This window comes from Phyllostomus hastatus, unplaced genomic scaffold (assembly GCF_019186645.2).
Source record: "Phyllostomus hastatus isolate PE091 unplaced genomic scaffold, TTU_PhHast_1.1 phas_scaffold_78, whole genome shotgun sequence".
Lineage (NCBI taxonomy): Eukaryota > Metazoa > Chordata > Mammalia > Chiroptera > Phyllostomidae > Phyllostomus > Phyllostomus hastatus.
In genome coordinates, this window is record NW_025334041.1 from 90931751 (window position 1) to 90950076 (window position 18326).

At 38.1% G+C, this 18326-nt stretch overlaps 1 protein-coding gene and 1 long non-coding RNA gene across 3 annotated transcripts in view; one reads left to right on the top strand and one right to left on the bottom strand.

Annotated features, from left to right (window-relative positions):
* The window catches only part of SERTAD2 (SERTA domain containing 2), a 129984-nt gene that overhangs the window by 16330 nt on the left and 95328 nt on the right, over positions 1 to 18326 (top strand). The gene's annotated exons all lie outside the window — the stretch shown is intronic.
* LOC123811409 lies at positions 2072 to 17982 on the bottom strand. Its single transcript, XR_006784385.1, has 6 exons — positions 17683 to 17982; positions 16908 to 16967; positions 8075 to 8139; positions 6308 to 6450; positions 4512 to 5294; positions 2072 to 2576 (listed from the first exon to the last, which is right to left on the bottom strand). It is a non-coding gene; the product is annotated as an uncharacterized LOC123811409 (long non-coding RNA).

Genomic DNA, 18326 nt, shown 5'->3' on the forward strand with positions numbered 1-18326 from the left:
ATTCCAGTTAATAGTATCCGTACTTCTTACCGTAGGGATACAAAACAAGATGCCCTTCAGAATGTGAATCCTTTAACTTTTGAATACTGGATGCAGGTGTTACTGCAAACTCAGCACACCATTATGTGATGAGAAAACAAAGAAAGAAATGTTTGTGAGTAGGAAAAAGTACTTGGCAAAAAGTTCTGCCCTGTTCAGTGAGTTACTGAAATGGAACTGAGTTTTCTTTTATTAAGTATGTCTTTGAAGTTGAAATGATTTAGTAGTCACCTATGAGCATTAGTGTAGTGGCTTCTTGAAGGCTTTAGTGCTCCCAGGGAGTCAGCTTGTGAAGCAAATGCACAGCAAACCACAGAGCAGACGCTGTTTTGTTATACTGGAGGGCAGCCGTTGAGCCACAGTGTGTTCAAGGGAAATTCAGGCACTTGGTCAATCCAGTTATACATTTCCACTCTTCATTTGCCCTCGTTTTCTTGGTGTGCATTTATAATTGCTTTATAGTGATCCTGTCGATTTGACAAGCAGGAAGAAACAAAAATGAAGTCTAAATCATTGATTTTAGGATTTTAAGTAAGTTGGATAGGGGAGCATATTAAGTATAAGGATTACTATCAATTCAGTTTTTCTTACTATTCCTCTTGCTGATTGCTCTGACTGACAAGTTGACAGCTTTACTTTATGTAAACTTTCATTTCTTTTAAATTAAAATTAAAGTTCATGAATCTGCACTGACTCAAGATATGTGAGATTCTGCTCTAATCACTGTTCTCTTCAGTCAATAAAATTTCTGCACTTTTAAAATATCCTGACTGCCAGATTATTAATGTTCCTACATGTCACCACTTTGTTATTATTACTTTGCATCATCACTGACCTTTGTACTCAGGTGTTTTTCAGTACATGAAGGAATGAAGTTAGTAACAGCCATTTTCAAGTAGAATCTAAAATTACTTCCATATTTTTCTACAAAGTTTTCTGTTGTTCATTTTTAGTATTCACGTGAAGGAGGAGCCCAGGTATGGCCCTTCAGGTTTCTCGATGTGTTTAGAAGATGTGGCCAATATTACTTGCTGAAACTGGCCCTGGAAAAGTTGAACTGGTGCCATATTTTTCATGCTACTGTTATGTCTCACTATGAAATGAAGGAAGTGTTAATAACACTTCCTACTTGTTTAGCACCTTTTCCTCCCCAGCTCTCAAAGGAGTTGGCCAATATCAGGCTGGATTCCCAGCCCATGTTTCTATTATTTTCTAATTCCTGTAATGAAATGTTACATAAAATTTTTTTACTTATTATATTTTTTCTTATGCTGTCCTAAAAATTGAAAAATAATATTTGCTACTAAGAATTTGACCTAGGATTATACTGTAATCAACCACAGAGCCAAAAACAGAACTCAGGATTCTTCCTCAACTTCATTTATTACTGAGCCATAGTTTCTCCCTTTTCAGATATACTTACAACAGGACCAAAGAAAATGCATTTCCAGGTACCAAAAAGATTTTCCATGTCTCTTCTTCAGTGTTCCAGTGCTGGATTTACACTGGATTTATTGTCTCAAGTAAAGCTTTTCAGTGCCAGTTATAAACATGATCTGTTCCCATATTATCCCTGATTTGACTGCTGTCCCAGAAGGTGATGGATAGTTGAAGAAAGAGTATAATGAATGCAGCCCCTATTTTCTTTTTTCCCTTCTAAATTTGATTTAATATAAGGTTGCTTTCTGCCAGGAAATTTCATGAATGGGCATATGTTAATAAGCCAGATTTTTTTCCCTTTATAGTCATAAACTTAACAAAACATCTCCCCAAAGTGGATTCAGTTAGAGTATGTTAATACTTGATTGAGTACTTCCTGAACTTATAGGAGGAAGCAACTCCAACCACTCTGAAAATGAAGTCGTTCCTGTAAAACTTGGCTACTGCAGTCTGAATATATTTCATGCATTGAAACACATCTTCCATAATTCTTTTTGTTAGTGAATGTTTATAAAACTAAATGAGTCTGTAAAAACTAGAATTGACTGCTCTGCTTTAAAAATGTTTTCAGAAAGTCAAACTGAGGAGGAAGTTTCTGAGTGACAGTTTTTTACTTTTTCCTTCAGAGTAACAAAGTGAAAGTCACATTTTGATCAATTTTCATTAGTCCTTGTAGTGAGAACGTAAACCCCAAAGCGTGGGCTGGTGCTTGCACACAAAGCAGTTTTCTTGTTTTGGTGCCCTCGCACGTGAGCCATTGCATGTACACACATGCCACACATAAAGAGTCTATTCTTGCTCACACTCCGCCAAAGGAGGCTGGCCACTTCGGTCTTCTGCTCAGTGGAAATTGGCAGCCTTTCTTCTTCTGTAAACAACAGCCCGACGTCACTTCATGCAGCAGTGATAGCAGGCCCACTTTAGAGATTCTCACAGGACTGCTGAAGTCCTGTCATTGGCTTTGATCATCTCCAGTCACACTTGAGTAAATGCAACACAGAGAAATTCATTCATGTCAGACATACTGGAGTAGCTCTTTTAAAACTGTTTATAAAGTGCCTAGCCTTGGATTTCCATGTATAATCGTAGCAAGACACCTGCGTAAATGAGGAGAACTGTAGTTATTCCTAACAGAAATGAGCTAACTCAAGTCCAGAGAATTAAAAAGTTAGCAAGTGGTAGAATGACTGAAATTTAAGCCTTCAAAACACTGTTTTGTCTCTCTTTTCCTTATATTAAATAACTTCTCTAGTAATTGTTAATTGTTCTATTCTGCTACTTCCTCTCCCACCTAAAATGTGTGGGATGATGATTTATGAATTTTTTTCCCAGTCAAGACATCTGTGCATTAAAATCAGTTACAGTCTTGTTGCATTTGGGAACTCCTAGACAATAAGGTCACCCACTCCCTTGCCTCAGAGGGAGCCTTTTGGAAAATCTAGCATAAGTCCACACTCACAAGCTTAATGGGAAAGATTTATTAACAGCATGATCCTGTTCTTCATTTAGCCTCTGAAAGCTACATAAAATTGAGTGGATGAATGATATAGTAATTCTTTTGTGTTGTCAACTGGAAGAGACAAAATCAACATGAAAGAACTGTTCTATTAGTTAGAAATCAGACTTTTATTGGGAATTGAGAGAGAGAATTGAGCCACTGGTTAAAATATAACTTGTTATATAAAATAGTTGTTTTTCTCACTTGCCCACTTCTAGCTTATTTTCAGGTAGTTATACAAAGTGGAAAAGAACAATTATCTTCCATGATTTATAGTTGCATATATGGTTTGGGAATACTTCAGATTGCAGACAATGTGGTTTTCTGTTTGTGACGCTGAGCTGTTTTTCAATGTGACATTAAGAATAAGTGGGAAGCATGTTTAGGTATGTGTAGACTATCCACAGTAAATTTCTTACACCTGAGAAAATTTACATTGAGCAGAGTAAATTTCTGCTCAATGGCCCATTTGAGCTAGCCCCTGATTTTGAGGGATGTGTATGTTTAGGGAATGCAAATTAATGTTGATTTTAGCTTACCTAGGCAGAAAATGTGTTAAACCCTAAACATTAGAAAGGGCAAATACAATTTTAAAAAATTAACTGCTTTCTTAAACTGCACTTTGGTATATAATGGGCATTCAAAAACAAATGAAACTGTAATAATCAGAAGTTAACTGTATTAGCAACCTCAACAAGCAAGCACCATATTGTAAGTTGACTAAATTATATCCAAGGCAAAAAGTGCATTTGGGGTAAAGGAAACATATTCTATTGCATAACTTGAAATGAGCCAAAAGAGCCATTTCTTCTGTATTTTATTAATTGGAAAAAGAATGCTTTGCCTTTAAAGGATGATGCTGCTGGTTTAAAAAATTACAATGGGAATAGAGGTGAAGTACCTAAAATCTGCTTTGACAAAGAAAACAAGTCAATGAACTTCTCACCATCTTAGCTTCTTTCTGTGAGTGACAGAGAATAAGGAGCAAGTAACAGCTGCCAGTCTGAGCCTCTCACTTCTGTTGTGCAGGGAAATTTCAAAGTCTAGGTCTGCTGCAGGAGCGGAGCAGCCTTTGCAGTGAGTGGCCCATGCAGTGTGCACACCCGTGGCGGGCTTCCCCAGCACTGCCCTTGGGGGAAGCCCACACCCACGTCTTACAGGAATGGCCGCTGGGGTCTGCCCAGCCCCACTCTAAGTTAAAAGAGCTAAAGCCCAACGTGTCCCAGTTTCTCATTTAACAGCAGTGGAGTTTCTTGTCACTGCAGAGGCTGTTTGTAATTGTAAACAAATAATAGTGAGGGCAGAGGACAGATGTGAGATAACTGAAGCCAGTGGTAGAGCAGTGAGAGAGCCAAGTTGGACTTAGATTTTAACTCAGGTAATTATTGTGTTGTCTGTTTCATGGTGGACATAATATGAGCAGAAAACACAGTAGAATTTTAATTTTTACCCTTCATTCTAGCATTAGCTTTTTATTTTAACTCTTTAGAGTTTGTTGAACATATTTTGGCAGATATGTAACAAGTAGCCATACCTCCTGGATTCGTACGGTTGGTGCCTTGCAGTGTATAAGTGTTCTCAGAATCATTATTCTCTTTAGCACCTGCAGCTGCAGCCACCTTATGTGAGGTATTGCCCTTCCCCTATGTAAAAGAGGAAACAGAATTCTGAGAGTTTATGAGTTATCGAAGGGCACATAGCTAGTAAGCAGTAGAGCCACAACTGGAATCTTTGTCATTTGACTTCTGCTCCACTATTCCTTTCACCAAGCTAGGAACAAGCACATTGTTAACATCCAACTTTATGGTCTTCCATACCTCTCACTCTCCTATCTGCATACAAAACCACGGTCAGCAAATCCGGCTTAGTGACCAATCATGTTGCTCAAAGTAAGAACATATGTATCATCAAAGGGCAACTTCTTGATTGACTTTGACATTAATAATCCAATAAAAAATAGGAGCCTTGTTATTTCTTGCTTAGAATCAGAGCGGCAGCACTGAATGAACCTTAGGAATCATTCAGCTTTGATACACAGTTTTTCAAAAAAAATTAGAGTAAAGCTCTTCATAAGGAAAGTGAAACTGCAGCCAATGCGGAGACGAGGGACCATTTCCCCAGACTTAGACCCAGTGTTCTCTTTCTTCTAAAGAGGACACCTCCTTAGCCCTGGCTGGTGTGACTCATTGGTTGGAGCGTCGTCCTGAACACTGAAGGTTGGTTGCAGGTTCCATTCCCGGTTAGGGCACGTGCCCGGGTTGTAGGTTCCGTCCTTTCCTATCAGAGTTTCTCTCTCTGGAATCAATGGACGTATATCCTTGAGTTAGGATTAAAAAGAAAGAAAGAACACTTCCTTAAACAGAATTTACAGTTCTCATCCCAGGAAACTTTCCTGAGCATCTATGCTGTGCAAAACCCTGTGCTGGAACCAGCCCTGCAGGAGTTTAAGATCTAGTACAGGAGACTTAATCCAGGGTAAAATGTGCCCAGTGCTACGTGTTCAGCCACACAAAAGACTAAGAATGTCACAAATAGAGTCATGGGTAACCCAGAATTGGTCTCAGTCTTCTGGAAACATTTATGATGAAGCTGTTTTTTACATGAGCATGTCTTTGTATGAAAAATGACAACTGTAGCCACTTTGGGACCTTTCAAATAATGCTGCCTGTCCCTGAGAAGCTGAAGTATTAAGATCAAAAGCAAATCAAACTGATTGTTAGCACCAGATTCCTCTTTAGGCATTGTCCCTAGAAGTTTTGAGTGTGAAAATCATATATTGCTTATGCCTTGTTATAAAGTTCTGCTAATAACTTTCAACCCCTTAGTATATATTTTCAGAGAGCTGATATTGAGTAAGTCACATTCTGGCTAGCCTTCTGTAAGAGCTGTTCAGCTGAGAGCCTGGAGAACCTTTTTGAAACTGCTAAGTTGGGCAGTCTCCAAGTCAAGCTGAATTGATAGGGAATGCAGAATTGATCAGAATAATTAAAAGTTTCATTTTGTAAAAGAGATCACTATGCCAGGAAAAAAAAAAACCCTCACAGAATGCCTTTATAGACCTAACTTGCACCAGAATTAAGTGTGTCTTTCTTGGTAGTTACTTCTAAAGCTGAACAAACTATATTGTGTAAATGGGTCAGTTTCTGCAGTGTTCTGCATGAAATATTCAGGTATACACAAAGGCAGCTGGATTATAAATTTCAAGGGCAAACTAACCTCCAGTAAAGCAGATATAGAATGAAGCTGTATTTATATTCTTAGAAGAAAAATTTCTCTTAAACTTAAAAGCTGCATTCAGTTTTGTAGTCTCTTGGATTGGACTGTACTTACCTCTGTCAGCTAGAGGTTTTGCTCTTCAGCCAACCTCTCTTAATTCTCTCATATTTCTGCATTTAAGTCCTTGAATCATACTCAGCATATATTTGGCTATAATCAGGTGACCTTGCCCTCACTGCATTCTCCAGGCCCTAAAACTTGATGAAATGATTTTGGGTTAGCTTTATAAAAACAAACAGATACCCTGTCGACGTAAAACCTGTGCAGTATCTTCTGCCATCATGTGTCTCACTGGTTGCATTTCAGGTCAAAGACAGAGGCAAAATTTTACAAATGGTACATATATGAACTTTGCTGAAGAGGCTTTGAGGGTCCTGCTTCCACTTACTGTGTTTACCCCAAAGTGTCCTTCATTTCATTTCGGTAGTGAAGACCAAAGTTGAATTTCAATAACAATCCTTTTTCTATTTGGAGCTTTTTATGAGTTGTACCAAATTTCCCTCTTAGATGATGAATGGTAGAGGGGGAGTTTAGGGCAAGAACCTAATTCATTATTCATTGGAGTTTGAAATTTCAACGCACCACTACAGCCCCCAAGACTTCAGGAGAAACACAAGCAGTGCATGTATATCTATTTGACTGAAAGTGTCAGAAACCTATGAATCTAAGAAAGGCTTGGGGCACCGATATGTGGGAAGAGCAGTATTGCAGTTGGCCCAGATATGGCCAGAACTCTCTCCACCTTTCACCTCTGCCTCTTTCTGTATGTTCACTTTATTCCTTCTAAGGCAGACCACCTTCCCACGTGGCTGGAAACATGACCACCACCAGTGTATGTTATAATTTCTGTCACTGAAAAGTCCTCTGGATGTTAGATTTTAAGAAGTCATTGGCAGTAAACTCATCAGAACAATATTGGTCATATGTCACTGAGTAGGGGTCTGGGAGGTGGGGGTCATGTAGAAACATGGCAACATGTGCGTTTACCCAGACGACTGGAAGTGGGTAGGTATTTTCCAGGATAAGAGATAGTTTTTGGGAAGGAAATTCCCTAGCATGTATTGCTCACTGCAGCATATCAGACTAGTACCTTGTAAATGTTTTGACAGAAGCCCATAGTAAAAAATACGCTTTACATTAAGACACACATAAACACACACACTTAATTAAAAAAAATCATGAAACAATATCCTCACTATGTAAGGACATTCTGATATTTTCTATTCTATATTATTGTAGTTCATTTAAAAAATACTGATTATTGCCCTGGTGTGACTTAGTGGATTGAGCACCAGCCTGTGGACCAAAAGGTTGCTGGTTCAATTCCTGGTCAGGGCACATGCCTGGATGAGCGAGGCTACTGATAGCTGTGTCTGTCTCACATCATGTTTCTCTTCCTCTTTTTCTCCCTCTGTCTAAAAATAAATATATAAAATCTTTAAAAAATACTGATTATAATTCACCTAATTGATTTTATTCATTCAACTACAGATCATTATGATCAACTATAGATCATAATGATCTATAGTTGGAAAAAATACTATGCTAGACATTAAAAGTAGCAGGTAGGTAAGTTCATGTTTAAACAGATATTTAGGCATGGATATTTATTTATTTAGTCCCGTTGAAGAAATAACTTACATTGCAGAAAGATGCTGGTATCGCAGAGGGTGACAAATATGTGACAGGAATGCCCTTGCCAGTTCCCATAGTGAATGACAGTGCTTTTCCTACTGAGGAATATTCTGGAGCTACTCCCCAGCTCTCTTTAAAGTAAGGAAAACAAATGCATTCAACTGCACTCCACTGTTTTGGACTTACCTTTTGCTGAGAAAAACTGAAATCCTGTAGATCTAGAAAATTTCCCAGAGTGCTTTCAGTTCTGCCTTAAAACAAAACATCAACACAGCCTTCTTGAAAACTTTGTTGTGGCAGCATGAAGGGCAGCTTTCTTGTTCATAGTCACATTATAAAGGGGTGGATGATAGCTTTACTTAATTGTCAGTTGAAAAACTAAGGTCTCTTATTTGTGATCTTCTGTTGAAGCATTTGAATCCCCAGCCTACTATCTCTTAAGCTAAATTGACAGGTAACTGGCAGAAATTTGACAGCAATACTGAATGACTTCTGAATGAGACATGAAGACACAGAGTAGTTGAGTTTCTTACTACAAACAGAAGCCCACAGAGATCCTAAATAACTGATAAGCCTGTAGTGCCATGGATCTCACTGTGAAAAGCAAAACAATAAAATGCTTAGAAGAATTGGAGAATATAGAGTTAGGAGAGATTTCTTAAACAAGACATGAAGTATTGACTATAAAGGAAATGACTGATAAATTTGATTACTCTTGATGAATTTCTATTCACTAAAAATATTGGAGAAATAGATTGGGGAAAGTATTTAGAACACATATAACAGACAAAGGACTTATATTCAGAATACATAAAGAACTATTGGTAGGAGTATACATCAGTACAACCACGGTAGGAAAAAGTGTGGCAGTATCTAGTGAAGCTGAAGACCAGATACTCTGCGATCCAGCAGTTTCAGTCCTAGATTTATACCGTAGAGTAGCAGTTCCTCAAACTTTTTGATCTCACTGTACCCTTTTAGAAATTGTTGAGAAACTCAAAGACCTTTTGTTTATGTGGATCATATCTATTGATATTTACCATATTAAAAATAGAGAAATTTAAAACTATTTATTTATTAAAAACCCATGTTAATGGGTTGCATGTTAATGTAACTTAGCTTTTATGAAAAATTACTTAAAAATTAGTGGGAAGAGTGACATTGTTTTACAGTTCTGCAAGCCTGTCTAAGGTCCATCTTTACAGAAGACAGCGGAGTCTCCTATCTATTTTGGCATTCCTCTGTTGCGGTATGTTGTTTTGGTTAAAGTATACAAAGAAAAGGTGACCTCACACAGATATATAGTTGGAAAAAGGAGGAGTATTTTAATAACCTTTTCAAACAATTGTAAATATTCTTCTTTGATACTCCACTAAAGCTACAAAAGGTAGGTTCTTAGAGGTTGGTGACAATGTGAAATCTGAAACCATACCAATAAACTTTTAATTATTTTGCAACATTAAAATCTTTTAGTTTACCTTGCGTGTTTAATAGATTTTTACTCATGCAGGATTTTGTAACATCATGCAGTGATGATTTGGAAAATACTGGTTTACTTGGTTATGCAGATCTTTTCATTGTTGACACATTTCATTATATAATATTAAAATGTCACATTCTTTAAGTTCATTACCGATCCCATCAGAAAAGCGTTTCAAGCACGTAGTGGCAGATACAAGTTTTCCGAAATTGTAATTTTCACTGGAAAGTCCAGATTTTATCAAACTGTCAGTTATTTTCTCAAAGAGGCTGACTTGTCTGCCAGATACTCAAGTCTGAATAACCATAGTTTGTCCGACTGTCACTCCTTCAGTAAAAATGATGTCCCATGAAAAAAGCAGCTGTGCTCACCCAGCTCCAAGGCAAACAATTGCCCAAGTGCCTTTCTCCAGGCAACCTTTGTACCTTGGTATGTCGCAGAAGTGCTTTATGTGTACTCTCCACTTCGTCACACAGAATATTAAAAAGACATATGCTGAAGGGTAGAGATTTAAAAATTTTTAACTTTTCTATTACAGTTAACATACCATATTATGTTTATCTTAGGTGTACAACATAGTGATTAGACATATATGTAACTTACAAAGTGATCACCGCAGTAAGTCTAGTACCCATCTGACACCATATATAGTTATTGCAATAGTATTGACTATGTCCCCTATGCTGTATTTTACATCCCCATGACTGTTTTTTTTTTAAGATTTTATTTATTTTTATACAGAGGGGAAGGGAAGGAGAAAGAGAGGGAAAGAAACATCAATGTGTGGTTGCCTCTCACATGGCCCCCACTGGGGACCTGGCCCGCAACCCAGGCATGTGCCCTGACTGGGAGTCAAACCACGACCCTTTGGTTCACAGCCTGTGCTCAATCCACTGAGCTATACCAGCCAGGGCTCTGTGACTGTTTTTGTAACTGGCAGTATGCACATCCTAAAGAACAAATTTAATAAAATTTATTTTTACTGTTTACAAAGAACATTTTAATGTGAACCTGGCACATTTAGAGTGTGGAGGTGAGGAATACAACTGCTGGTTCAATTTGATGCCACTGCCTTCATCATGTCATCTTGAACTCACCCACATTTTTCACTTTTTTCCAAAAGTGTAAAAAAGGCAAATAACATCTTAGAACTATTATGAAAATGGTTTTAACTTTGTGGACTCTCTGAAGGGATATAGAGATCCCCAGGGGTCCTAGAGTCCTTTCCTCCTCCAAGAGGTGGACCACACTCGAGAACTGCTGTCCTAGAGAACGCACAGCTCTTGTGCACCAGGACACATCAAGGACACATGTATGTGAGTGGGGGTGGGAAGAGGGCATGTGATCAAGGAGGAGAACATGGTGGAGAGGGTGCTTCTGGGATGCTGACAGTGTTTAGTTTCTTAATCTGGGTGGGGATGTTTGTTCTTTAATATGTGAATCTGTTCATTTATATTTATGCCCTTTTCTATACCTCTCATTTGAAAGCACAATTTTCTTCTATTAGCATTTTTAGTGTCTGGTTTAGAGATATAAAGGGTGTTCAGAAGTGAGGAACTCCCCCTCCAGTGTATCCCTCTTTATATTTTCTGCGGGATATAATTTGTCCAATCTTTTCTTCTTTTTGCTCCATTGGTTATGTTATAGTGGAGGTGGGAATTCAAGTGACTCTAGTGCGTTCTCCCCTCATGGTTAGTGACATGGCTAAGGCAGTGAAAATTATGAAAAGGAATTTTTTTTTAAATTTAAAACCTTATGTAGTACTTAATTATTTGAGACTTAGGAACCTTACCATGGAAACTTTTTATGTTCTGGAAGGAGAACAAAATGAGAAGTGACTTAAGAACATAAGTGAAAAATAAAACTGTTTGTAACTTCTTTTGCTGTTATTAAATCATAAGAGTATGGTGACTGCAAATGAAATAAGTAGTAGTAAGATTTTAGCATTGCTGGGTTATCTTCTGCTCATGTTCTTAGAACACTTTTCACTTTAGTTGTCTAATTTTATCTCCATAACACTGAATTAGGCACAACAGGTACTAATAACTTCCATTTCATAGATTTAAAAAAACCCCGAGGCACAGAAAAGATCAGTAATTAATTCAGCAGCAACGCCAGGACTCCTAGAATTTCCTTTTCCTACCAAACTAGTTTAATTGTAAGGTATTCAAGATAGTCATCACAACCCGGACCTTTTTGCCTTTGCTTCACGGGTCCTCTTGCTGTAAGCTGAGCTCTTCCAGTTTGGGTCAGGAACCCCTGTCACTGTTCTGTATGAACATCAGCACCATCTACTGTGCTTCCTGATGTTCTGAGACTTGGAATGAGAACATTTAGAAAACCACAAAGACTCAGTCCCATTTCAATTTTGTCTGTTAGAGACTGAATACATTGAGGTATACATCTGATGCTGTTAATCATAGCCTTCAGGTTGAACTCAGATGTCATAAGCTAGAGGAATGTTTATTCTTTACATATTAGCTGTTAGGATGACTGGAAGGTGGTGGAGATGGACTGCAGGTAAAGCTGATTAACTTTCAGATGTACCTGATCTCCCATCAGGACTATCTTGTTCCTTGGCAGAGGTTCAGACACTTGGAATTTGTGTGTGCGTAAGAGTGTACGCACTAAGAGAAAAGAATTATTCCAGCTTGGTTGCAACAGATCAGGGAAAGATCGCGTGGAGTCTGGAGGATGTGTGGAATGGCATGCCCATAGAATGAGCTCTGATTTAAATGGGCATGTGAAGGGTTTACGAAAGTAGTTAATCTCTGGCAACGGAGTGACATATTTAGCATAGGTAATTTTTTTTAAAGCCTCTCCCAAGGATATGTTTGTTGACTTTAGACAGAGAGGAAGAGGGAGAGAGAGATTGAGAGAGAGAAGAAACATCAATCTGTTGCCTCCTATATGTGCCCTGACTGAGAATTGAACCCACAACCCAGATATGTGTCCTGACTAGGGATTGAACCTGCACCTTTTGGTGTATGGGACAATGTTCTAACCAACTAAGCCACCTAGCTGGGGCCTTTTTTCTTTCTTTTTTTTAATGTAATGTTACCTTTGTTAAATGTTAGTGTTCCTGAATAAATACAATTTTTTTGATATTATAATCCCTGTATTTCACAACCAGGGTCCAATTCAGTAAATATTTTTCTCATTAGTTCCTACCAGGACATTATTTCTAAGATTTATGTCCTAATCTAAGTCTTTTCACAAGTGAAATATCACAGAAATCTAAGAAATGAGTCTACTAATTATACTTTTCTTGATGCATTTCAAATAGGGCAGTCTAATTATAAGCACCTCCTAAAAACAAATGGCTGCTACTCTTGCCCCAGTTTTCCCCTTTAACCAGGCCCAGACGCTGCTGCCAGGGAAGGCATTGTCAGTGCTCACAGAGACTCTGAGGGTCGGAGTCAAGGAAGGACTGGGCAAGTGGACCCCAGGAATAGAGCCCATCTGGTCACACCAGCAGTGTCCTGTCCTCTTGCCCACTACCAGAGTTATTTGTCCTTGTCAGGTGCCGTTGGACAGATTGACACATGTGGTATAGCAAGGAGTCTTCTTTAACATGCAGCAAGGAGAATAAGAGCACGAGCTTGGAGTCAGACACTTCAGTCTTGGTATTGGGTGTTTCTACTTCCTAGCCGTGTGACCTTTGGGCAGGTTGCTTTACCTCACCTGTCAAATCTATTTCATCTTCTGTGAATGAAGATAGTTGTATCTGTCTCCCAGGGTTACTCTAGGATTAAATTAAGACCTGTATACATACAGTGTACATGACCCCATGCCTGGGATGGAGTAAGTTCTCAGTAGACAGTAGTTCTTACTGCATATGCAGACACCTAAAAGGTTCATTCATGATTCCTACAACATAAATTATTTTTTATGGCAGTGCTTGGTATCCCAAATATCTATAGTAACTATAAAACTTGAGAGGGTTAGGACTGTAGGGAACTTTTATCAAGGAGATACTAGGGAAAAGGGCAGGTCAAGGTGAGAAACTCAGGAGATTTAGAGCATCATAAGATCCTGAGGAAATGAGAAGAAAAAGACTAAAAAGTAGGATGGGCATATTTTTTCCCCAGAAAAGGGGGAGAATTCTTCTTCCTCTTCCTTTTCCCTGTTGAACTTTATACATGTTGTTGCTAGGACCCCAAACTCAGGCCAGCATTGTTAATACTATATCTGCACATTCAGTCACCTGCAGAACTTAAAAAAAAGTACCCATGCCTTGGCTGGGAGGCCCAGTTATTTTGGGTGTCATCCTATACTCCTAAAGGTTGTAAGTTCGATTCCTGCTTGGGGTACCAGCCTACGTTGGAGGTTTGATCCCGGCTGGGGTGTGTGCGGGAGGCAATCTATGTTTTTCTCTCACATCAGTGTTTCTCTCTTTTACTTCCCCTCTCTCTTTAAATCAATAATAAAAACTATCCTTGGATGAAGATTAAAAAAAAAAGTACCCACGCTTGGGCTCTGCCCCAGCCTCTCAAATGTGAATTTCTTAGGGGATGAGTCCCAACTACATGCAGGTTAAGTATACTTGGGAAGGCTAGCCTGGAAATCTGCCCATTCTGAGTTCTAAACAAGTGGGGACTTTTTACAGGCACGTACCCACATATAGACATGTGCATATGCAGTCTTAAGTCCACCAGAACTTGATCCTTCATTGATTCAGTAGTCATGGAGGGTATAGAAGAGATGTTATTGTTAATTCTTTTAAGGTGGAGAAATCAACTTACTCACAAATAACTACAAAATTTCCAAGACATCAGGAATGCCATCACAGAGGCATAAATTAGGATGACAGTTCAGAGGAGGGACAAAGTACCTCATTAGTGCTGCCAGCAGGGAAGGCTTTTGTGGGGGGAGTGCAATTTGGAATGAATCGTAAAGGACAGGTAGGGCTTCAGACAATGAGGATGAAAGACATTTCAGAAAGACAATGTTGTGAGCAAAGACCTGGAGATGGAAAGCCCAAGGAGTGGAACAATAGGTCAACCAGCTGGAGAGAGAGCTGGAGTCTATCCTAGGGACTTTGGCAAGTCAATACAGGTTTTGAAGAGGAGGATGACGTGGATAGAGATGTCTGTTAGGAAACTGAATCTGATAGTACACTGACGAGAGAGGACTAGAAGTGGATGCGTTTTTATAGACATATGTCATCTGAAGAAAAGAGGCCATGTGAAGGAATGAGGGAATAGTACATATTGAACAGTGAACAGTGGTGGTGGGGCAGCTTGGAGAAAATGGGAAATGGGAGGGGAAGCAGCTCAGGGGAGAGGAAACTCGTTCTTTCACTTGACCCCTGACTACATGTTATTTCCCAGTGTCTACATATTATTCTACAAGATCTGTGTTGGCCCATTTCAACACTGTTTGGGTTATTCCTAGAGAAAAAAAGCTGAACAATTTTTTTTGAAAATGACCTTTCTTCCCTGGATTTTTTTTCAGAAATTAAGTATAGAATACTGGAAAAATTAAGATAAGGTATTTGTGTTACAACCTATTCATAACTACTGAATCTTCCCAAATTATTTCTAAAAACCTGGCAGTAGAAAGACTTCTCTGAAAAATCATCTGCAGCTCTCACTTCCATGAATCTTTGTCTTCCCGTGTCAGGCATTCTTTATCTATACTCCCAGATAAAATGAACTCTTTGGGAGAATCTGAGAGTGTTTTCACATATGAGCACAGAGAAATATTTCTTTAGAAATAAGAAGGGTTTTATCATAAGTCAATCCATGTGGCTACAGAACCCTCCTATCCAAAAATTGAGAAAGGTGTGTGAGTGTGAGAACACTTCTCTTGGATTTGCCTGAGTTAGCCCTGGACTCAAAATGTTTTTAGAAGGGATAGTGATTTATGTTATTTTTAGTGAATGTGAGTATTATGAATGAAAAGAAATATTATGAATTATGCATAGAAATGAGACTAATCGGGCAAAATCATATATGGGAGAAGTTATATGTAATCTGTGGAATTAGAGATGAAAGGTGGTTTTCCCTTAGGAAGTTTCCTTTACTTTAAAGACATTAAAAAATCAGTATGGATAGGAAAATGACAAAAAGACAGTAGAACAATATTTACAGTTTTTATTTTAACTACAACCCTCAAACTACTGTTTTTACTTTTGATATTTACTTAATCAATTTATGTTTTAATAGCCATACAATAATGTATTCTGGAATATGAACTTAAAATATAACAATCATCTTTTTGTATTTCTATATAATTTTTATAATTGAAATTTATTTAGTAGTATAAATATTCTATTATATTTACAAATCATAATTATCAAGCAATTCTGTAATTCTCAGGTACTAGAGAAACTATATTGTATATCTTCTACAGATGCCTTTTTGCTTTCATTCACTTCTTTCCCTAGAATAGATTCCTAGGAGTAGGGCTATTTAGTCAAAGGGTATAATATCTTATGGTTCTTATCTCAGTTCCTTTCAGGAAATGGCTACTTTCTGTATCTGCTCAACACTCTAATGATAAAAAACCTGGAAACTATAAAATGTCCTTATTTTACCACAATTTTTATTTTAGTTCTTAAATCTCAAGTTGACAAAAACTATTATATATTTAAGTTCAGCATGTCAGAAGTACATTTACATCTGTCATAAATTAAAAATAAATTTGGTTTCTGAATTTATAATGATTTTAAATAAGGTATATCCTTTATTGTATAAAATAAAACCCACACATTATTTTTTCTTTACTATTTCTAGAAAGTTTATATCACTAGTTTTTAAATTCCTATAAAAATCCTAATATTTTTCTTCATATATGCTAGGTTAATTTAATCGTATTTATATATCTCATATGTTTCATAGTTTACTTTAAAAATTGATGTTTGTGCATAATATGTATATCTTTTGTTAATTTTAGAAAGGAAAAACCCAACTTTCTGAGCTATTATAGTATATAGATCTGGAATATTAAAATGAAATTTTCTGCAAGCTACATTTTGTGTTCAGGTGGGTGTTTTTCCAAGCAACTTATTTTCTGTGTCTGACATATAGCTGTGTTAAGACTAAAATAAACTTTGTGGCTTAGAACGGTCTCCTTGCCAGTCAGCCTCTGCCACACTTTCCTTTCCCCTCCAGCCCATCCTATTCATTACTCCCAGATTAATTCTCCTAAAATACTGCTTAGTGAAAAACCTCACTAAGCTGACTGAAAAACCTTAGCTGACTCCCCATTTCTAGATGAACTGAATGTAAACTTTTCACCTTAGCATTAAAGATCTACAACAAAACCTCTTTGCAGGCTCATGAGAACCACTGGTGGTGAGGAGGTTAGCATGACGCCATGGTTCCCTGCTCATGAGAACCACTGGTGGTGAGGAGGTTAGCATGACACCATGGTTCCCTACCTCAGATTTAGTCGGAAACCTCTGGGGGTAGGACCCTGTGAAATCTCTCACTCTTTTTAAAGCTCCCCAGTTGAAGCACCATTAGGCAGGGGTATGAATTCTGGTCCTGGAAAAGGGCAGACACAGGTTGACATCCTGGTGTTGCCACTTACCAGGTCAGTAATTTCCAGCATTGATGCAGGCCTCTCTACACTTAGGTGTTCTTTTTCTTTCTGAAAATGGGATCAAATAGTATCTTGTGAGAATAATTGCAACTATGCATACAATAATTGGTACAGGCTAAGTACTAAACAAGTATTGGCTGCTGCTATTAGTAGCCATAAATGTCACAAGCTTTGCATTCAGGCAGATGTGGGCTCAAATCACAACTGTGTTTCTCCTCTGCCTAGATGTTATCCAGATTACCTAATTCTCTGACCCTCAGTTTCCTCATCTACAAGCAGGGCTAATAATACCTCCCTTATTTAATATAAGATATAAGATATTAGCATATTTCTACATAGTAGGCATGAAATTATGGCAAGTGTTCTGTTATGTGCCAGGTATTGTTCTAAACTCTTCGTGTTATAACGACTCTTCCCATGAACTCTATGAGATGATACCACTATTATCATTATTTTACAGGTAAAGAAACTAAGACATAAAGAAGTTAAGTGACTTACTTGTTCAAGGTCACACAGCTAGGAAGCCAGAAATTTGGACGCAGTCCTCTGACTTCAGAACCCACCCTCACACACCATGCAGTTTTCATTCTCATTATTGTATTGCATTGATCTTCACTTACTTTATTTGCCTATAACCACCTCTATCAACATTAGCTCCCTTTGAAGAGTAATTTTTCTTTATATCCCCTACAACACCTAGCAGGTACCTCATCTGTAGCAGATACTTAACAAATGTGTGTTCAATTGAGCATAATAAACATACCTGTTTCTCACATCTGATCACAAGGAAGCTACTCTTGGCTGTAGGCAGCTATCTTCTGGCATCTAGACCCTCAAATTGGAGGACTTTAAATTGTTCATTTAGCTGCTTTCCCAGCTTCTTCTCTCTGAGGTTTAAAAGCCTGTGTACTGAGTATGGAAGCATAGGTCATAAGACTTGGTAGTGGCTCTCCGGAAGGATCAGGCACCTGGAAGGCAGCCTGGTCAGGGGTGCTGAAAGGTAAGAGGCCAGATCAGGAAACAGCTGTCTCAGGGAAGGCAGATTTAGCTGCCACCATGTTGCCCTTCCCCCATGACTGCACTGGTAAGACGCTTCCTTCCGCCTATAGTTAACCCTGTACACCCCATGGCTTTCAGAGATGTTGAATTCATTTCCCAAATGAATTCCCAAAGTATGATTCTGTTTGACTCACTGTTTTAAAGGGATCATTTCTGAGGTGATTGCCTTGTCTTCTCTAACGTTTTTCTTATGCTACCAGCACATTGTGAAAATCATTCCCTTTCATGCTGCCACATTTTCCTGGATTTCACACTTATTCCTTAAAAGATCCCTTTTTCTTAACTTTCTCCAAAGGAGAAATTTAGGTGTATATCTTCCTTTTTTTTGGTCACTTAATATTCTAAAAT